At 47.6% G+C, this 22,288-nt stretch overlaps 1 protein-coding gene across 5 annotated transcripts in view; it reads left to right on the top strand.

Annotated features, from left to right (window-relative positions):
- Chst15 (carbohydrate (N-acetylgalactosamine 4-sulfate 6-O) sulfotransferase 15) overlaps positions 1–22,288 on the top strand; it is an 82,315-nt gene that overhangs the window by 1,177 nt on the left and 58,850 nt on the right. The window contains exon 1 of one of the 5 annotated variants that reach the window (XM_013503074.1): positions 11–706. The exons of 3 other annotated variants lie outside the window; for them this stretch is intronic. The gene's annotated coding sequence lies outside the window, so the exon portion shown is untranslated. Of the gene's footprint in view, positions 1–10; positions 707–953; positions 1,051–22,288 lie in introns of those variants that run through there. One more of the 5 variants, XM_013503071.1, reaches the window with a different exon arrangement.

Raw genomic sequence — 22,288 nt, 5'->3', positions numbered from 1 at the left:
CTGGGATGAGGGCGGCGAGGAGCGGCCGGTGGAGGTCTGCCTCCCGGCTCCAGTGCCCCTCTGCGGGTTTCGGTCGGGCAGCTCCGGCGGCGGCCTGGGTTGGGCTGTAGGAGTCCGGGCGGCGGAGGCTGCGCGCAGCCTCACTCCCAGCGGCGCTCCCGGCGCGGAGGCGGCGGCGGCCCAGGCAGACAATGAACTTACGAGCACGCCGAGCCCAGGCAGGTTTGAGCCCCGTGCCCCTGGGTCCGGCCTCCCCAAGGCTTCCAGGACCCCCAATCGGGAGGCGCCCCATTCCGACTGGCTTGTCCTGGACGCTCTCCAGGCACCCACTGCTTTGGGGGACCCTGCAGCAAGGGCTTCCCGGCGACGACGTTGGGGCTCTCACGCCCCCTCGCTAGCCTGAGAGAATGTGGCAGGAGCTCGAGGACTGGGCAACGGGCGGCGCGGTGGTGGCGCTGTCGACAGCTGGAGGCCGGCGGAGGATGCACGCCGCGGGGCGCGCACCAGCCCGCGGTCCCGCAGAACCTCCCCAGGAGTAGGAATCAGAGTGCCCCTGTGCCGCGCAGCCCCGGGAACTGCAGACAGAGGACCGACGGACAGACAGCACAGGGCTAGAGTGGGGGACAGAGATTCCCCCGGCAGCGCGCTGCGCACCTTACCCCCGGCACACTTCGGGGAAGTTTCCAGGAGCGGACGGGGCAGGCAGGTAGGCATTTGCCTCTCTCTTTCTCAGGGCTCCGGCTCCGACCTGCCTCCAGAACCTCAGCTCTAGCCCTGTGGCCGTTCCACGCGGCAAAGCTGGGGGGGTGGATGGGTCTCAGGCCCTGATGCCCGGGTGACCCGTTTACCGGGACAGTGAGGCCTGGCCTAGGAGAGGAGGGCGCCTCTGAGCCCCCAGCGGCCAGAACTTTTGCTCCCGGCCTTTTTCTCCCCGCCCTCGGCCCCTCCCCGCGCCCGCCGAACCCGGGGAGGCGGCGTGACTCGGGAGTTGCCGGCGCTTCTCCGAAGCGTCCCCGGGCCAGTCTGGGCGCGGCGAGCCAAGCGAGGCAGGTCTGAACCGCGCGGTGGGGCGGCAGCGGGGAGCCCGGGCTACTGGCCGCCAGGCTCTGGCGCGGAGGTTGGGCGGGGGGGCACAGTTGACCGTGGTGGAATGCGATCTGCTGTGCTATGTGCTGGTGGAGATTACGGGGAGGCTAGGGGAGGCTAGCGGCGGGTCGTGGCACGATTAGCCCAGTGGAGCCCTCTGGGATCTCGCATGGAGGCGCAGGGGCGAAGGGAACCTTTGGGGGAAATGAATGAGCTGTGGAAGCGCCTTCCGACTCTGGCTAAAGGACTGGACGCCTTGCGCACGTGTGTGCGTATTTAGGATTCCGAGCCTCCGGGGTCCTGGGCACCGCTGATTGTTGGTGTCCCGAGTGCCCACGTTGCCCTCAGGTCTTCTGGCTCTTGACATTCGGCGAGGCTGGAGCTGCGGCTGCAGACGCCACTGAAGGCTGAGGCTTGCTTGCCGGCTGCTGGCCGTGGCTGGAGAAAGGTTCACGAAGGAGGCTTCGAGGCTGGGGGCTGGAACAGCTCGCGGTGCCCGGGCCTTTCTTATATCAACTGCGATTCCTTAAAAGTGTGGAATGCCTTTCTGGATTGGGGTAGTTATCCAAAAAGGCGTTGGGAGGGGATCTGCATTCCCAGAGGTTTCCCAGGATGAAACCCAGCCTAGATATTTGCCCAAAGTTTCTCTTGGGTGCTCCTGCACCGTCCTTTCCTCCAGAGCTTTTCTACCACCCCCACCTGGAACGTTGCAAAATCAGAATCCCTGCCTTCTAGAATATGACATTTATTGATTTTACAAACTGTGCGTTGAATCAGAATCTCTAGATTGACATGTAAAGGTACACAGTTATACATAATTTTGTTCAAATAGCCTGGGAATAAAATTATCTTTTAGTTAGTTTATGCCAAATGAATTTTTCACCACCAAAGCTGATGAAGGACTGGGAGGAAGACGACTTTTTTTCCCAACTTCCTAGATGGGGAAACTGAGCTAGGAGGTGAGGTAGCTTTCTATGGTCTCCTTACTAGGGCGTAGGTGAGCAGGAAATGGAGCTTCAAGGCCAGCTTTCTCTTCCAGCCTAGCTCCCTAGAAACCCCCTCAAGGGCTGATGAAAATGATGGGACTCCTACAGTGTCTTGTGTCTTTGTCCCTGTGAACATGCATGACAGCAGAAAGGGGACTCGTGTGGGAAGTATGTGGCATTAGGTCGTCTAGGATACTGTGTAGGTCTGGAAAGGCTGATCTGCTTTGCCTTTCATTGGTGACTACAGCATAAGATACCTGGACCTCTGTTCTGACTAAGGACTTAGCATCGTCACTGTGGCTCCTATGAGGGCTGTGGCTTCCTTCCACACCTTCCTCTCCTCCTGTCCCCGCTTCCCCCGGCCAGCAAAGGTGAGGTGTCAGAAAAGACACTTGCTTTTCCCCATGCTGGAAGGAGCAGATAAATAACTCCAAGTTAGCTAGAGGAGGCTGGGAAGTTTGAATCTGCAGGACCGGAAGCTGTAGACTAGTGCTGGGCGGGGAAGTGCCCTGCTAGCCCAGGAAGCTGGGGAGAGGAGGAGGATAGGGGGCTATCTGGAACAGGGAGCAGCCTCCTCTCAGCTTTAGCCAGTTGGGGATAAACAAAGTTGACTGGTCTGGTTAATTTTCAAAATAGTTCTCAAGCCTGGGTATTGAAGTCTGGCCCAAATTGGAGAAATAGGGTGGAGGAGTGGATGTGCGTGTCCTTCCAGAGTCAGAAGCATGCTATCTGGCCCTGTACCTATATAGTGAAGGGATGTCACATAGGCAGGCAGGTGTGATACGCTCAGGATCACTTGCTCTGTGGGCCGAGACTTGGTGGCTGCATAGCAGGCCTATAGCCGAGTGGAGCTGGAAATGAGGCCTGTTGAGGCGCCTTCAGATGCCTGTGTGTCATGCATTCCGTAATCAGTGAACCCCAGTGTGTGCACAGTGATACTTGACATAAAATTTCTCATACAGTTTTATTTGCCAAATAGGTCCCACAACTGAGCTTCAGGGGAGATAAGATTATACAGAGTCTCAGCCTTCAGCAGGCAAAAATGCAGGTGTTGGACAGACACACGATCTCTAAGATATGGTTAGACCTAGGGAGGAGGGAAGGTGCAGGAGAGGCGTTGATTGACGAGCCTCCCTTTCCAGATGTGTACATTGAGGCTCTGAGCAGTGGAGTGATTTGCTGAAAGTCACACAGCTATTAAGCGGAAAGTTAACCCAGCTCATAGGCTGGCTCCTTCATCACCACTGTGCTGGGCTGGAATCTCTTACAAACTTCTAGGTGACTGGACACTCTCTGCAGTTGGGGGCCCACGTGTTTCCTGTCTACAAATCCTGGTCCTGTGTCCCTCCCTGTGGCTTCAGCAGACCCAGGATTTCAGAGATGCCATTTGAAATTCATTTGTATGAGAGGGGAGTTGGCATCAATTCTAAAAGCAGGAACTATTTCTAAAAATTGTAGCTAGCTTGGGAGTGTCATTCAGTCCGGCAATCAGAGGACGTGTCTTTAACAGCGTGTGATTTAGAAGTGACTCAGTCACTGGTGAGAATAATGCAGCCTACCTCCCCCTTTGGCCTATAAATTGGTAAGCTCAGGTATGATATTAAGTTACTTCAAAGGGTAACTTTATTCCTGGGCTGTGAATAAAAAGATCTTATTTGCACTTTGCTGGCTAAGCATTGGAGGACTGACTGTTCTTACTTGCACAATGTATTTCTTTATTGCCCCCAAGTATTAGGATCTGATTTCTTTACTGAGACAGGTTTGCCTTTAAAATAAAGCACCAGAACCAAATGATGTATGTGTAGACCTGTGTCTCCACAGCATGAGATGTCATTTACTACTTAGTATACTGAGATAAAATATCCAGAGAGAGAAACAGAAAGTTTTTGTGCTAATTTGGCCAATACAGACTTTTTAAAATATGAAAGTTGAGGAAGGCAGTTATCATTATAGCTGTGCTTAAAGCATCACAGGTGGCCCTGTGTTAGGCAGGACCCACAGGTGTGTTTCTTTGCCTCCTTCAGAGGTTTGGGAGGCTGCTGGAGATCACACACCCTGAGGTTTTGGCCATCCAGATGTGCAGAGGAAGGAGCAAGAACTGACAGTGGAGGAAGGAGAGGATAGAGGTGGGGTGGGATGGGAAGAGAATAACAATCAGAGCTCCAGAAGGAGAAAGCAGGCGTGAATCAGCAAGTGGTTAAATTGGAGTAGGTGGCAAGTGGGAAGCGGTTTCTCATCTTTGCAGAGTTTGAAAGGATGTGGAAGAAAGGGGAGAAGTATCACTGTCATCTGCAGCAGCTCTCTGCAGCATTTCTGTATTTCGCTAGGTTTAACCTCAGCCAGGTGCATGGGGGCAGAGAGTCAGCACTCAGCACACGGTGGCATAGCGCTCAGATTAGTGGGTGAGGCAGAACTTGTGCAAGTCACAGTTACATAATGCTATTGACAGGAGGCTTTCAGGGGCCTCGGGAAACTGCAGTGGGGGCCTGATTAGCAACCTGGAGGTTAGAGTACTCTGGGACTGCCTCACCTCGTCCTCCCATGTCAGTGTGTTATACAAGAGTTAAACCCTGTGTTTGGACAGTGCCTGGTGCACCGTAAGCCGCTCTTTTGGTATTCTTTAGCTCTGGAGCGCAAATCCAGGAATGGAGGGATGTCTCTGAATTTCCTAAAATTGCAGGTCTAATTTTTTATGTGTATGTGTATATGTTTTGGCAGGGGACAAGACCTTTAGCATATTCTACCTGAAAAATCATAAGGCCAAGACCCTCTTGGTCACCTTGGATTCCATTTCCCAAGGCTGGTGGCTTCTTCTCTGGGCTCTGTTTCCTTCTCTGTGCAAGGAAGGAACTGGGTGGGCAGCTGCCCTCTGAGTGCCTTCCTCTGATTTTGTGGGCAGACTGTGGATCCGTTTGGTTGTGCTGGTACTTGATGCGATTAAGCAGAGAGGAGACCAGGCAGCTCTAGGAGGAAAAGTGCTGGTGCAGCTCAACTTTGAATGTCACATCATGAGCCTGCGTCTAAGCTTAAAAGGATCCTGAGTCGGGGTGTGGAGAGCTTCTTGGCTGATGACACATATTTTAGATTTCTAGGATTCATCTTGGTCCAGGCCTTTCAGGTTTCTGAAGAAATTGAGGTTGATAAATCCTCAAAAGCAGAGGGTGTCATTATAATGGAAACTTGGACACTTTCCCAAATTGTTTGTGGTGAAAATATTAAAATAGGCAGGCTAGTCACCCTGGTGCCTGGAAAATACCCCAACATGGGTGAATAATTAGATACAGCCTAGGTATAATTATGTTTTTCTTACAGTATGGTGGGATTTGATGGTTTAACATTTTATCTTGAAATGAAACATGTGCCTGCTGGGCTATTTTGTTCCCTGTGGTCAAAAAGATAGTGATATGGCTGCTGAGAAGGAAGATGGGATGGAGTTCTGTCCTGCTTTTCTATGTCCATAGAGGTAGCTGGCCCATGGAACTGAGCCCATGACATCTTTGCCTTGAGGTCAAAACCTGCATCTCTGCCTCTGCGAGGCTGGAGGAAATGCAAGATGCACTATTAATCTCAGCACTGTTGAAGAGACATGGCAGCTTGTGTGCTCTTCCATAGTGACTGTGAGCTCTCTGTCACTTATGGAAGTTGGAGCAGCCAGCATTTTACACGTCTGGTCAGCAAATGATTGGGGCCACAGACAGATGTTGGATTCTGTGGGTGCTTGGAGGAGCTGCGTAGGTCAGGAACGAGGCTGGGCTCCACACCGATTCAGGCTCAAGTCCCTACTGTGCTTTCTTTGTTCCATGACCTTGGCAAGTGCTTTATTCTTGTGTCTGTTTTCTCCTCTATGAAATGAAGTTAATCATCTCTACCTTGTTGGATCACTGGAGTATTAGAAAGTACAAGTTAGGCTTTAGGAAAGTGCCCCAAATCCAGCCACTATTTTCATTGAGTTCTGAACCTTTGGAGAGATAAATGAAAAGATAGGCAGAGATCCTATGTCACCTTTGCTCCTGACTGAAACTGATGTTAGAGGGTGCGGCAGGCTCACCCACCCTGTCATGTGCAGAGCTGGGAACTGGTCGGTGTCCTCTCTCTGGCAGCCTCCTTTCTCTACTGGAAATAACTGCTCATTATTGGGCCAGGTCTGACTGGGCTGTGCAGGTCCAATTCCTCTTTCCACACTCTTTGGACAGTGTAGACTCCTGGAGTGTTCACATGTGGCGCTGCTTCCATTGGGCAGGAAACAATAGAGTGCTAAGCCCGGTGCCTGGCACATGGTGAGGGTTGAGAAATGACATCTATCAGGTATACAATAGGTAGGGACGGCCAGTGCGTGTGTAGTGTGTCAACTCTGGTGTCATCTGCTATAGGAAATCAACTGGCTTTAAATTCAAGAAACGTGTCCCTTTCTCCCTTCTGGGCAGATGGGGAGTGATTAGCCAAATGGAGATAACAATTATTTGTGGACCCCAAGGCTGCATTCTAACAACTCACTTGGAGCACAGGTAGTGGCTGATTGTCAGCCTGGGAATCTTTTCTGTCTCATCTTCCTTTGTCCTCCAATTTGGTGTGCATCTGCTAGAGGTTGTCTTTGAAATAATTTCCCTGACTAGCTGGGCCTGGGCTTGGCTGTTTTCTGCTTCCCTGCCCCTTGGAGAATGGCAGTTCCTGAATCTGCCTGTCCTGGTCCTTCATTGTGTTGTTACAGCCCTGTCCTTTCCCTCTCAGTGTCGCTGCTTTCAGGAAACCTTTGCTAGTCATGCTGTTGTCTCCCGCACGTCCCTCCCCAACACTGCCCAAGTATAACCTTCTTCTTCTGACTTCTGCAATTGCTCTGTGCTCTAGTTCTTAACTCGGAACCTGTCTCATGTGGTACCATGTTCCAGTTTTCTGGGATTGGTCTGCTCACCTGGCCTGGTGGGGCCCTTTGTGGTGAGAGGGTGTGCCAGGCTTGTTATATTTTCACGAAGCTAGACACTCCTAATTGTGAGTGACTGCCATTTGTTGAATTCACGCACTGATTAAGAATGATGCTTTCAAGGACTGCTTTCTTCTGGAGATGCTGTAGTATTCACTCGGAAGAAAGAAATCCTGGACTTGGTTGTATGGTACAGGAGAGTTAGTGCTTGCCACTAAACTCCAAGGAGTCCAGAGCCTATTGTAATGACCTTGGTCTTCCTGGCATCAGATTTGGGAGCTATTAAAAAAAAGTAGCAACCATAGTTTTGTGTGTGTATGTGTGTGCACTCGCTTTGAGAGTCCTGGTTGATGTTTCTTAAGCAAGAGCCATCAACCCAGGTGAAAGGCAGGGACTGTTAGCATTTCTTATAGCTGGTATAAATAGCCTGTCTTTATGTTCCAGGATCCTTTGTTTGGAATGTAAATATTTGCATTAAAATATATAGTATGTTGTGGCATGTATTTTTAGCAGCCATAATTTCTAACCCCAAATGAGACTATGGGTCTATGGAGGATTGTTTTCTTCTGATCTGTGAACCTATTTATATAAAGACCTCCAAAGGTACACACAGCAAAACGCTTTGCTCTGTGTGGGTAGGGGATCGCCAGGATTCTGGAAAGTGGGGTGGCCCGAGAGGAATCTGGGCTGGGTGGCAGAGTTGCTCAGTGTGCACTTCTTTCAGTTCCTTTGTCTATTAAATTTCAGGACTGTGGCACAGACTGGGCCCTGAACTCGTGGGATTGTCTCTTCTGGCCTGTCTCTTCTTTCCTGTATCCTGGACATTCAGGTGGGGGCTTGGCTTCTGTTCGTTGACTTCTGTGTCTTGATTTTAGAGCTGCTGTTGCTTTAGGAGGACACTGAAGAGAATGGGTCAGCGCCCTTTCTGTGGCCCGGTGGAGGAAGCAGGATGTTCTCACTGCCATGAGACCCAGTGTTGAACTGGGAGGGCCTCTGTATGATGTCTTCCTCTGTCAGCTTCCCGCGGGGCAGCTTCATTCTTTGGCTGTGTTATGACAAAACCCCAGATGTGTCCAGTGCTGCTGGCTTCTCTGGCCCACTGTGTTCTCCATGTGAGCAGCAAGGCGGTTGTGGAGCTGGGCTGGGCTCTTTACCCCATACTGGGGAAGGTTATTCCTGAGACTGTGGAGCAGCCCAAACCGAGGCGAGGTGAACAGTGACTTCCCTCTGCCCTTTTAGTTTCTCTGGCTCGGTTACAAATTAAATTAACAAAGGACAGATGAGGAGAAAACCAATATTTGATTCTATACATACAGGAGTCATGCAAAACAGGAGCATGGGAAAGCGTAGGGATGACTGGAGGCCACCCTGAGCCAGAAAAGGAGAAGGGGCTAGGGGCTTCTGGGTATGGCCAGCAAGTCATAGGAGAGCCAGACAGCCACTGTTTTGTGATAGTCTCTCAGGCCATCAAAATTTCTTAGAGCAGACTCTGCACAGGTGAGGACAGGGGAGCAAGAGTGGAGTGCGGGGCATGAAGGTGGAGGAAGCAGGATGTTCTCTGCTGTGCGACTCAGTGTTGAAGGAGTGGGATGTCTTCTTCTGTCGGATTCCTGGGGAGCAGCTTCACTTTTTAATTGTCCTCCAGGCGCCTCTCCTGGATCCGTGTTAATCTTACCTGGCTGATGAGAGCCTGGGAGGGTACTATGGCTTGTGTCTGGATGTCCCGCCAAAGCTTCTTGTGCTCATACGTGGAGCTTCCTGGTGGTGGCTGGATCTAGAGTGTGTGAGGCTGGGATTAAGTGTGTGATGCTGGGATCAAGGGTATATGATTGCCAAATTAGCCTACTGATTGGTTTGGCGTAGTTCTGGGAGTAGATAATAGGAAGATCTGCCCCGGGTGTGAGTGCTACCCAACTAAGGGTGATGGGCTGGATGGTATATAAGGGACAGAAAGAGGGCTGCTGTAGTTGTTGCTTGTTGCTGCTGCTTTGCTACTAAGCTGTTTTGCTGCCTACTACATGTCCTGCCATACCACGGACTGTTTCTTCTCTGCATCGCTCCTCTGCTATGCCACCCTGGCTTGGGGCCAGCCAGCTTTTGACTGAAACCTCTACATAATGTCAGCCAAAATAAACCTTTGCTCTTTTAACTTTGGGTGTTGAGGATTTTGTCTCAGCAATGAGAAAGTAACACACAAAGAGGTTCGTGGTATTGAATTCCTGCTGGAGGGTCTTCTCTAGGCAGCTAAGAAAGCCTTTACTTCTCTCCTCTTCACCATGTGGCCTTAGTTCAAAAGAATCAGCACACTAAGGGACATATTTGGGTGACATTTCCGGAATTCCTTCTAACTCTCTGGCCTAGCTGGACAGGGCAGTGTCAGTTTGTAGTCTTAGCTACTGAGGAGGCTGAGGCTGGAGGATCTCTTGAACCCAGGAGTTTGAGGTCAGCCTAGGCAACATAGGAAGACTATTTCAAAACTAATCAACCAACCAACCAAACAAACAATGCCCCCACCTCCTCCAAAAACCAAAAATAACCCATTAGCTGGGAGGTTCAAATAAAGAAGGCTGGGAAAGTGGAGGTTAGCTGGTCTCCTGGAAGTAGGAGCAGCCTGGTCCCCAACCAGGCCCCAAGTCCAGGCTGGCCCTCCAGCTGGCAGCCTCCCTCTCATTGCAGGATGAAGCGCACGTGAGATGAGAGCCGGAAAGGCCCTTAGACTCTTAGGGCCCTTGGCTCCTGGCTCCAGCCAGTAGCTCTGGCTCCTTGCAAGCCTAAAACCAAGGGCATCTGTTGTCTTTGCTTCCCAGCCAGCCCATGCTCCTTCCCTTGGGCAGAAACAGCCCTTCCTCCATCCCACTGAGCTCTGCTGGCTTTCGACCAGGATCCTTGAGAGCAGGGATCCTTCCTGCTTTCCTTTCCCATTTCCATTTTGCCAAGGGCATGGAATCCTGGGTATAGGAGTGTCTGGCATTGTTCCACTTGGGAGCCTCTCCTTCACTGGGAACCTGGCATGCTGAACCCGACAAAGAATAAGAAATGAAGGAGGAGGTGGTCCAAGGGGAGATGAACGACTGACCCTGAGTTTGAGTCCCTTCCTGTGCCATACATCATCAAGCATGGAACTTTCTATTTGGCCCTTTGACTGAATCTCACCTGAAAGATGTATCATAGGAGCTTAAGAACGAGGACCATCATCTTGCATGTTCTGGGTGTTGTTGAACTATGGAAACACCTTATTGTCTTTCTTGTGGTTGTCCTAAGCCTGATCCATGATGGTGTGACCCTCCTTATTGTCACAGTGTTTGATAAAGATTATATTTCAGGAAGACCCCATCGAAGGCCATACTGGGACAGTGATCCAAGTGTACTATATTGAAAGTCAGAGGAAATAGCGGCTTTCAGGACCTGCCGAACTTGCCTAAGAAAGTTATCAGTGAGAGTAAATGAGGGGATGAAAGGACGTGCCAATTAATGAGAATGATACCAGCCTGACATTTTGTGTCATCCTAACTCTGCAAAGCTATTTATACCCACTTGATAGCAGTTTCAGTGAGAAATTAGACGGGGAGGGTGTACCAAGGAGAGTGGGAACTGGCAAACATGTTCTCCTCGGCAAACTGTCTTCCAGGCCGAAAGAAACAAAAAAAAAAGAAAAAAAATTCATTTGCTCTCTGGTCAGCATTTGAAAGCCCATGGATTCTTTTCCTCATACACTTTTGGCTCCGAATAAAAATGCTGTATTAAAAAGCACAGGAACCTTCAGTTGCCATTTGGGTGGTAGAAAATAAATTTGCTTTCAGCTGTTAAAATCGAAACAAATCAATAGAAAAATGCAAGCCTGCCTATTTTTGAGTCAGCAGTTTTTTTTTAGACTACAGGAGGAAGACTTGACCACTGAAAATCACCTTTAGAGTGCTCAGATGCTGCCAGAATTGGGGAATTTATATAAATATATATTATAATATATTATATATGAACTCACCTAATTTATTTTTGAAATCGTGCAACAGATATTTTTAACTCATTCAAACCTATTCTTTTTAAAAAACAGCTTCAGTGAGATATAATTCCCATGCTGTACAATTTGCCTATTTAAAGTATATAGTTCAATATTCCTTGGTATAGTCACAGATACGCTGTTATGTACATTATGTCATCACAGCCAATTTTTCATCTTTTTTTGTCAGTATGTGTTTATGATACATAATAAACATATTGGCCGTGGGGTGTTGGTACATGTACGTATCATTCCTTGATCCTTTTTCTTCCCTTTCCCTTCCCTTCTATCCTGTCTCCCCTATCCCCAGTTCTCTTTTCTACAATGTCTATCTCTCTGTTTCCTACAATCTTATTTTTCTCCTAAATTATTTATACTTTGAGTTTCTTATATGGGAAACCATACAATATTCAACCTTCTGTGTCTGATTTGTTTCATTCAGCATTACAGTCTCAAGGTGCATCCGTTTCCCTACAAATGATTCAAATTATCCTTCTTTGTTCCTTAGTAATACTTCATTGTGTATATATACCTACATTTTTTTTGTTTTGTTTTGTTTTTCCAGTACCGGGAATCGAACTCACGACCTTGCACTTGCCAAGCAGGCGCTGTGCCGCTGAGCTAAATCCCTAGCCCCAACCTACATTTTTTTCTATTCATCTGCTGATGGGCGTATAGGCTACTTCTAAGATTTAGTTATTATGAGTTGTGCTGCTGCTATAAATATGGGTATGAATATATCACTGTAACACAATGACATTAACTCTGTCAGGAAGATACCCAGAAGAGATATAGCTGGGTCAAATGGAATCTCTATGTTTAATTTTCTGAGGAATCTTCATAGTGATTCATAGTGGTTGCACTACTTTACAGTCCTGCTACAGTGCAGAAGAGTTCCCTTTTCTGCACAACCTGGTCAACATTTGTTTTACACCAAAGCCAACTTTAGAACATTACATCATCTCAAAAAGAAATCATGCAGGGGCTGGGGATTTAGCTCAGTGGCAAAAGCGCCTGACTGGCAAGCGCAAGGTTGTGAGTTCGGTTCCCGGTACCGGAGAAAAACAAACAAACAAACAAACAAAAAGAAATCATGCACCCTTTGGCCCCTCCCCTCTGTCTCTCCCCATTCCTCCAGGCACAGTCCTCATCCCTAGGTGACTACAAATTAACTTTAACCTCTGTCAGTCCTAATTCCTTGATTCCGGATATTCATATGAGCAGAATAATGTAGAATGTAGTCTTTGGTGACTGACTTCTTTCCCTTTGCCTAGGTAAGCACAGTTTATCCATGTTGCAGCAGGTGTATGCCATTCCTTTCTATGGCCAAATAATATTCTATGTTATGGACATACCACGGTTTTATTTGTCTGTTTTTCCACTAGTAGACATTTGTGTTGTCTCCACATTTTGGCTCTTATGAAAAATGCTGTTGTAAACAGCATTTGTGGACATTTTTTTTCCATGTGAATATGTTCCTATTTTTAGGGTTATATTTTTTGAAATGTTTCTACTGTCTCCTAATAATAAGATTCATTTATTTGTTTATTTCATTCCCCTGGCCCTAGAGAAGTCTTGGTTTTCAAATGACGTCTTTATCCCCCCTTGCTGTGAACTTGGCTGAAATACTAAATAGTTTGCGTTTGAGAGCTGGGAAGGTCTCCAGTGAGCATAGTTCCAAACCCTTTCATAGAAGGGAAGACTGAGGCTAAGAGAGTCCACACACAGAGCCAGATTGAATCTAGGTGTTTGGAGGCATGATTTCGTTGCTCTGAATGTTCCCGTAAACTCTAGGTAAAACCCCAGGATGCCTTCTTGACTGGCCAGGGGTAGCAGGTCAGGGTTGGGTGGACAGATGGTGGCTGCCTGCCCCAGCCCATTACTCCAACCCTCTCTGACCTGACAAGCGCCGGAGAACAGATCATCCCTACCAGCTGCCAAGCAAGAACTGCAACTTGTGGCGCCAGCAGCTTTCTAGTTCCTTTCCCCCTGCAGCCATGGGAAGCCAGTTGCTTATCAGGGGAGTAATTAAATTAGGAACCAATTCAGAGAATGAAATTTTATCTGATCTGGCCAAGCCCATAAACAAGGGGCTATGATTGCGACTCCAGGATACACTACAAAGTTGTTTTTTAAAGGACTGTGCTGGCTAAAACACTGCAAAAGTTATGCAGGGGCCAAACTGGAGACCTCTAGGGGCTGGGGATTCTGCATGGACTGAGAGTACAGTCCTCAGGACTCGGCTGTGTCCTTTCAAGGACTTTGTTTCCAAGACCCACTGGAGCCCCCTGAGGTAGCTCTACATGTTTTGTGGTTGGAATGTTTTCTCTGCTTAGGAAGTTCTCCTATGAGAGGCTCATGGAGCACCTCTCCTGGAGATGGCAATACTGAGCTCCCTGTCACACTTGGCCTGCCCAGATTGCAGAACAAGACAGCAGGGATGGCTAAAGCTGATCCCAAGAAACCAGAAAGCAAGGTGCTTGCTTTGCCTTCTTAGCTGTGCAGATGTGCAGAGAAAAACCTAGAAGAAAAGCTTAGAGGTCCCTGTCAATTTTAGACGGTTTCCCAAGAAATGCCCTGGGAGGTGGAAGACAGTTACTGGGAAAGAGAAGTCTAAATTTGATGAAATGGCAAAGACATGATAATGAAATTGAACAATAAACGCCATGCTCAAGATGAGGATTGTGAACTAGCTCAGGGAGGCAAGGAGGACCCTACTGCCCCCAGAAGACCACCATCTAGTTTCTTCCTGTTCTGTCTAGAATGCTGCTTGTGTCAAGATCAATCCACAAACACTGGCATCTCTATTAGAGATGTAGCAATGAAACCTAGGTGAGGCATGGGAATATTATAAGTGAGGATGAAAAGCAGTTGTACATCACTTAGTTGGCAAAGCTGAAGGAAGAGCTCAGAAGGATGCTGCTGATTAAGTCTAAAGGAAAGTTGATGATGCCAAGGATCTAGCTAAAGTACCCAGGAAAAGTTGGAAGAGCAAGGGGATCAAGACAAAAGTATTTCAAAACAGATCCTCATGGATGTATATCATGTTGTTATTGTTGACAACCTAATGTACTTCACAACTGTGCTAAGTGGATTTGGCAGGAACTCAATGGCTCTACTCAAGGGTGCTACACTGGAACCCTCATGGGACCTTGGAAAAATGCACATCCTCTGTGGCTGCATCAGTTCTGTTGCATCAGGTCTTCGGAGGTGAATACTGGGCCCCTGTGTGTATATGTGTGTGTGTGCATGTGTGTGTGTGCATATGTTCACATACCTGGCCTCACATTTGTTAAACTCTTTAGCTAAGCAGCTCTTCCAGAATTTAGTAGTGATTATTCATTCTGCTGAGGAGCATTTCCAGTTCTTCCATGAAAAAGATGAGGGGAAGGTGATCAGCACAGTGATCTTGGGAACAAGCCTCATTTGTCTGCAGTCTGTGTTGAGACTCTTGTGAAAGTCTTCAGGTTTTACATCCAGATTTCCTTTTTTTTTGTCTTTTTGAAACAGGGTCTCACTATGCAGTTCAGGCTGGCCTTGAGCTCACTTTGTAGCCCAGGCTGGTCTCGAACTCACCTGCCTTAGCCTCCCAAGTGCTGGGATTACAGGTGTGCGCCACCACACCCAGCCTTCAGATTTCCTGGATGGAGCTAACATACATTGTTTTCCACTCTGCTATGAATGTAGAGTTTTGGTTGTGCTTTTCTTTTCTCTGTGAACACCCCTATGCCACCTCCCCACAGTGGCCAGGCCAGAGGTACAGACGTCCTTTGACAGTTACCTGGGTAGTGCAGAATTGCCTCCTTTCTGTCTCTGCCACTAGCAGTTTATCTGTTCCTTTGGAACAGGAAGTGTGTCTTATTGAAAGTTGTATCTCCAGGGCCTAGGCTATGGGAAAGAGGGGTTGGATGGGCAGACAGATAGGTGAGTGAAAGAAAGGTAGGCAAGACGGCAGAAGTGTCTTGGTAATTGAGACCCCCCGACCCATACAGCAAGGATGGGGAGATCTTTCAGATCATTTGTTTTGTCCCCCACCCTGCTCACTTTGCTTTATAATGGCAGGGGAAACTAAAACTTAAGTGACTTGCCTGGACCTTCAGCTTTCTTTATGAAGGACAGTTGGGAGCTTGGCCCTCTGCTTTCTCTGACTCTTCTGATTCAGGCTCTACATGCCCCGCCCAGTGTAAAGAATTCTTTATCTGGAACCCTGTGCCCCATGCTGCTCCAAGAACTAGAGCAACACAGTCCCAGTAATCACAGCATCTGTTCTCCTGGGGAGGGACAGGCAGTGGCCACATCACAGCTAACGAGGGACAGAGAGTCCCAAGTACCCATCTGAGAGAGGGCTTGATGGAGATGGTGAGGACACCTTACCGAGGAGGTAGCATCTCAACTGATCCTTAATTAACAAGGTGTCACTGCTTCAGGCTTGGCCAGAGGAACAGCCAGTGCCAAGACCCCAGGGAGGAACCAGTTGATGGGATGGGGTTTAACTCTGTGTGCCAAAGAGAAGCTTAGTTTTTGGCATGGGAGGTTGGTTCTCTTTTATTTTACATCCTTTGCAGTTCCACCTTCTCACCATCCTCTTCTGGATGAAGAACTCCTGTTTGAGCCTGGCTGGCCAGCAGCTGCTGTGGTGTCAGCAGACATGAAGAGCAAAAAACAAAGAAAATCCCCAGCACCTCTGTCATCTCTTGAAGGTTTGGCTTCCGAGGAGAAGCTATTTTTATGTAAGCGCATGCTTGAGGGGGAAGGTCTTGGGCTGGAGAGCTGAAAGCATCCTTACAGAGACAAGACTGAAATACATTGTGAAATCCCGAAGGTGAACGTAGGCTGTTAACTTGAGTTTGGCCACAATTCCCAGCAACCTGGTTCCAAGAGAGGGGACAGTTCTGAGAGGGACTAGGTATAGATGGATTCCTACAGGGTCTAGCCCCTCCTTGGAGCATCCTTCTACTGTCCTGTCCGCTCTGAGGACTTAACTTGCCTTGAACCTGCTCAGGTAGAATTCTAGCTCCCTCCCTTGGCTGACTGCCGATGTTTCCAAGTTGTCAGCAGGCACCCAGCTCCTTGAGGGTCCTGCAAGTGTGGACTTCCAGTCTGCCTTCCTGCCCCAGGCTCTGCCATTACCAGGGTAACAATGTTCTATAGGAGACAGCACTTGGTCTCCTAGGCACTCTATCAAGATGCTCTGGACAGACACCTAGATTGCCCTTGACAACCTGTAGTGGATCAATGTTAATGACATGTTACAGTGACCCCAATCTTTCTAGCTTGCAAACCATACCCAAGGCATCCACCAGTTAACTCAATGGCTGGCAGATACTCAACAGATTATTCTCATCATATTTCCAGACAAGATTGGGCGCATGGTACGACCATAGACACTCATGATATTTTCAAACACAAAATGTCTCTCTGGTCTTCCATAGACATCCTTGAGGAAGTTTTTTCAATAAGTGTTTATCAGTAGTTGCAGTAGTAATGCACAGCTCTGTTTTATGTTGTTTATAATTAATTTTTAAGCTATGAATAGGACATGAAATTTTCCTGTGTTTTAGAAAATGGAGTGATAAAAGGAAATAACATTTCCTGTGTAGTTTGTTCTAGAATCATTCCAGATATTCTTTCAGCATCTTGTCCCGAGCTTCCCTGAGGTCACACCACTGCCTGGAGACTGTACTATGTGCTAAAAATTTGCTGAGAGTCCCTTTAATCTTTTGGCATTCCTGAATGCTGCTTGATAACTATATTTTAACCTTTTATTTCAAAATACTTTCAGACACAAGAAATTGCAAAACTTAGCTGGGCATGGTGAGTTAATGAGACCTTATCTCAAAGAGGCGGGTGGCTAGGGTTGTAGTTCAGTGTGAAGGCCCTGGAGTCAATCCTCACTACAGGAAAAAATAAAAATAAAAAAAGAGGAAGTTGCAAAACTAGCTCAGAGTTTTGTTGACTTTGCTCAACTTCCTATAATGATAATCACAATGATAATGTTTCACGTAACCCTAAGGCATCAAGACCAGGAAATGGATACTGGTACATTACCATTAGCCCAGCTACAGACCATATTCTGCTGTCTTCTAATTTTATTAAATCTAGGGATCCACAGCACTTTGGAAGCATTTAGAATTTCATAAATTTCAACATTGCTGTTTATCTTTTAGATTATTTTTGAATCCTTTCCAATTGGCAGTCAATTAAAATTAATTCCCATTGGGCCAACAAATACTTGGAAGACCTGGGTGGTGCACATTTAACATGTTCTGGGGCTTGTGGGGTGCTCCATACCTCATCCCTAGTGCACACACACAGAGAACATTCTTCCCGGCTCTGAGAGATTTTCCACGAGAAAGAATCGTAGAGAGCAGTGTGGGATAATAGAACATAGGACAGAGGCCTGGGGAATCTGAGTTCTGATGACAGTGACCAACATGTTTTGAGTAGTAAGTGTGATTCAGGCTTTATCTACTTAGTTTCATTTAAATACTCTCAGCTGGGGCTGGGGATTTAGCTCAGCGGCAAAAGCGCCTGCCTGGCAAGTGCAAGGTCGTGAGTTCGGTTCCCGGTTCTGGAGAAAAAAAAAAAAAAAAAAAAAAAAAAAAAATACTCTCAGCCATCTTTGAGGTGGATACCATTAATACCCCCATTTTACAGAAGCAAAAATTGAGCTCAAAAGAGTTTATCCTGCCCAGGTTCTTACAGCTCAGTAGTAGTCAGGGCTTAAACCCAGGCAGTCTGAGGTCCGAGACTGCTTGGTCTTACTTTGTAGGGCTTCCTCCTCAGTTCAGTGTGTCCCTTACATACTTCTGGCTGTGGTTTTCATCCACTGCTCTGTGTTCAGAGCTGCTTGCTTGACTTCTCTGAGTGCTCTTGTCTCACCTGCGAGGGGCTTATTGGAGGAGACCTGTCACTATCCTTCCATGTCAGTGAAGTTGGTTTTCCTGGTGAAACTGTTCTACTGGTAGAGCAGGGAAACTGAAATGCTGAAAACACTCAAAAGATGCACTCAAAATTTCTACTGTATCCATTGTAGGTGTTTTTTAGATTGGGGAGGATTTTTGTCCTAGCCAGAGACGTGTATGTGTGGGCACACATGTGCACATGCACGCATGTACCCCAGCCCTGCAGCCTGGCCTCATGAGCAGCCTTAATTGTGAGATGCCATGCGAACTGGATGTGAGGGCTTTATCTGCGTGTACCTAATTGATTTTTCATTTTCTACCAAGGAAGGTCAAAATGAAACTTGTTTATAAAGGGTATTTAAACTGTGTGGGCTTGGGATAAGTTGTAAAAACTAACAGAGCAGGGCACTAAAATTGAAGGACTTAATTCTTCTTCAGGTTTTAGGCTGAACACATCACTCAACTAAGGTAAAGATTTTCGCATTTATAGGGCCTGAACATGGGTTAAGTCTCAGCTCATAAATTTCACCAATGGCCTTGCTTGAGTGCCTGCGATATGGCCTAGACTCTGGGGATGAATGTGTAATCACATTAGTGTGATAAATTAAAGGGCCCCATGTTTTTTAAATCATCAGGCAGGGCTGCATTAAAGGAGATACTGTTAGAGACCAGAGTTATGATGATAAACAGGCTCACAGAATAGGCTTTTGCTAACCTCCTTCTGATAGAGATTGTGATGTTCATTCTGAACCATTCCTGGAAAGGTCCCTGCTTACACCAGTGATGAGCTGAGATTCAAGGCATAATGCCATTTCCTGAGTATTTGTTCTTCAGCTGTAACATATACCAGGGATAAGGATTCCCCGGATGTGTTTTCGCTCTCATTCTTATCCTGATTAACTCTTGAGGCAGTGCCAGGATCAGCCATATAATTTGCGGGGTCCAATGCAACATAATAATGTAAATCTCTTCTTAAAAAAATATTAAGAATTTTAGAGCAGTGACAGCAGAGCATTAAACCAAGTGCAGACAGGGTCTGGGTGCGGCAGCTACAGTGACTGTTGGAACTGTAGTTCTACATTCGTGGAACTGGCTCTGGAGCCTTTTGTAATGCTGGACCTGGAATGAGTTGGTTTAGAGCAACTGGGGGAGTAGATTGTAAAAGCTTCAAGGGCAGGAGCTTCTGCTGCCTCACCTGGGTGACAGGGAGCTGGCAGGGCACCTGACAGTACAAAGTTAGGAGATGATTGCGGAGCCGAATCAGCAGAGCTGTTCTCTGCGTGTATCTCTGGGGTTTCACGTGGTTCTCTCAGGTTCCATGCATCAGGTATCTGGGTCTACCTCTGCGGTGTTCAGAAGGGCCAGGAGCAAGAACTAAATTCTCTCATGAAATCCTTTGTCTTGACTGCTTTGAGAAGAAGAGAAAACCTACCCATGAAACCTTTCCTCTCTCTTTCTCTCTCTCTCTCTCTGTATGTGTGTGCACATATCAAGTTCTGGTGATCTTTCATTACAAAGTGGAAAAGGCTGACAAACAACGATTATCCAGTGCAGTGATCAGAGGCTACAGTGGCTCTGTGTTTTGGTCCTAGAAGGGAAGCTTATCTTCCCTTGGCTTTTCATTTCTGCTATTTTCTGCTTGGGCTCTGCCCTTCTTGACTAAATGGAAAGCCCTTGGAGAGAGCCTCTGGTTTCAGGGCCCACTTCAGATCACCCTTGTCACTTCTGAATCACAAAGAATGCCAGCTCCCAAAGTTGGTGTGGAGGCACGACGCGTCCTGGCAAGGAAACCAAATCCAGCGCAGAGGCATCCCTCCCCTGGAGCAAGCAGCTATGGGACTTGGAAGGAGCCCATGCTCTTTTGTGTTGAGTCTTTATTCTCCTCCAGCATGTTGAGCCCAGACTTGTCCAAGCCCAGTGGGTGCCCTTTCCCTCTCCGGAGCCAGGAGAAGGTGAGAGTAGCATCCAGGGCTGGCTGCCAAAGAGGGGGCTGCCAGCCAAGGAGAGCCCAGACTTTTCAGGATTTAAATAGGAACTGGGATCTTGAATGGGGATTAAAGTTACCTTTATACTGGGGAGCAGTGTGGAGGTTGGTGCTCTGTTCAGAGCAAATAGGTAGAGCCACATGGGGGGAGGGAAATGTATCCTCGCTAGGATTTTCTCCTTTTGTCCTGGGTTTGTACAGAGGCCACTGGACATGTGAGCTCAGAGCAAGCGAGGGCGCTGTGCTCTGCCTACATTGTCACAACTGATGAGGCTAAGTGGGCTGGAAGAAAGAGTGCAGAAACTTGTCTTTTTTGCCTTTTGGCTGTGGAGAGAAAGCAGGGCAGGAAGTCCACTGTTCTGGGGACCTGTGAAGGGAAGCTGTTTGGAATGGGATCTTCCCCATCATGGGAAGACTCAGCCTGTACTTAACTTATTCAGTCAATAACAAATAGAACACCTGCATGTTCAAGTGAAAGCTCATTTTATTTACTTTCCTTGTTTAAACATCTACACTTATTGTTTTTATTTTCAAAAGGATACTTTTATCTCCTGATTTGAAAGTCTAAGATATCTTAAATAGTTGGCCAGCTGTGGAAATCAATCCAGTCTCTAGGAAGAACAAAGATGCTGACACATTCTGAACCTTAAAGTAACCGCAGGTCCAGGTGCCTTACTGGGCTTTGGGTAACCTCCACCCTGTCATTCCTGTGAACAACACGCTGGCTTACATATCCTGAATAGTTGGCTCAAGACTATGAAGGAAATCTTGACACATAGATAGAAAAAAGAAAGAGAAAGAGAGCAAGAGAAACAGAAAAAGGTGTCTGTCCAAACCATTTCCCCTTCTGCAAAAGACCACTGACTCCATGGGGCGGGGATTCCATCTGTGGTGTCTGCACATGGTACCCCCTGCACCTAGTGAGGTCTTGTAAGGAACAAGTGGTTCAGATACGAGATTCCTGTTAGGGACTGTGAGTTGGTGTTCTTGGACAATGACCTCAGGTGGAACAAACTGAAAGTAAGAGAAGGATATGTTGTCATAGTTAAGACTTTGTGGTCTCTGCTTTGCATAGCTCATCCATCTTCCTCGTCCTGAAGGCAACATGACACCTGTTTCCAGACACTCATAGAGGTTAGGTAACTTGTCCAGGTCTACCCAGCTAGCAGTTCCTGGGCTGATGTTTAATTCCAAGACTGGTACCAGGGGCTGTGTTCAGTTCTTCTTGTGCAACAAAAGATGAGAGAAAGAGAGCAAGCGAGAGAGAGAAAATGACTTTATGGCCAACCAGATGTGGGCATGCCTTGGTGTCCCCACTGTGAACCCTAAACCACAGAGGACATGGACAGGGAACTTGGCACTGACTCGGGGAGGCAGGAGTGTGTGACCTTATGGAGCTTAGAGTCTAGGGGTGGACCAAGTGGCAACACTTAATCTAGTGATCATCTACCTTTAGTTGTGACCAGCGCCAAAAAGGTGAGGTCTGAGTTGGGGTGTTATGCAGTGTACAGGGTGTGGTGAGGAGTGCAGGGTGGCACTGGAGCTACAGGCTGTGATGGAGGAAGCCAGGAAGGGGTGAAGCAAGGAAGGGGTGAAGCAAGGAAGCTCTGAGCCCAGAGGGCAGGACAGGGAGGGTCTACAAGGCCTTCTTGACAGGCAGAGCCTGTAGATGTGTAAAATGTTTACATTTTATCAGGATTATCAGGGTGGAGGCTACCCAAACTCCAGTGAGGCACCTGGACCTGTGGTTCCTTTGTTAAGGTTCAGAATGTGCCAGAATCCTTGTTCCTGGAGAATGGATTGATTTCCACAGCTGGCCAGTTTCCCCATAGAACTATATCCCGACCCCCATCCTCTGCCTGCCCCCAGCATTTTGCCCCTGTAGTCCAAGTGATGAACACTGTTTAGTGCCTCAAGGGGAGCTCAGCTTCCTCAGGGGGCATTTAAGGGTCCAGGAATTTATTTATTTTCTATTTCTGTGGGGAGATTTGAGAAATCTTTGGAAGCAATATACAGGATGGGAACTTTTCATGGCAAAAGTGTGAGGATTGGAGTTCTTCCCTGTTCTGGGAACACTGGCTCTGTAGAGTGACATAAGGACCGTGTGATGAAATTTCAAGTCATCTTCTCTGGGCATACAGCAGGATGTGTTTGGGCTTGCAGTTTGCACACACACTTCTAACCCAAGAAAGCCTTCTACGGAAAGAGGAAAAAAGCATGGATGACATCTCTTTTAAAGCCCCACCTGCTTCTCCCCTGCTCTTGTGTGCCTGTCTTGCAGGTGGCTCTTAAGAAGTCCACCTGGAATTCATCCAGAGAAGCAATTTAAGACCCTGGAAACCCATCAGATCTAGCAACTGGAGGTCCTTAGCTTTCTAACATTGGCAAGCTGGATCACAAAATAAACTCTGA

Source organism: Chinchilla lanigera, unplaced genomic scaffold (assembly GCF_000276665.1).
Source record: "Chinchilla lanigera isolate Chin_1 unplaced genomic scaffold, ChiLan1.0 scaffold00076, whole genome shotgun sequence".
Lineage (NCBI taxonomy): Eukaryota > Metazoa > Chordata > Mammalia > Rodentia > Chinchillidae > Chinchilla > Chinchilla lanigera.
The sequence above is the reverse complement of the archived record's forward strand: the minus strand, read 5'-3'. Positions and strand labels throughout refer to the sequence as shown.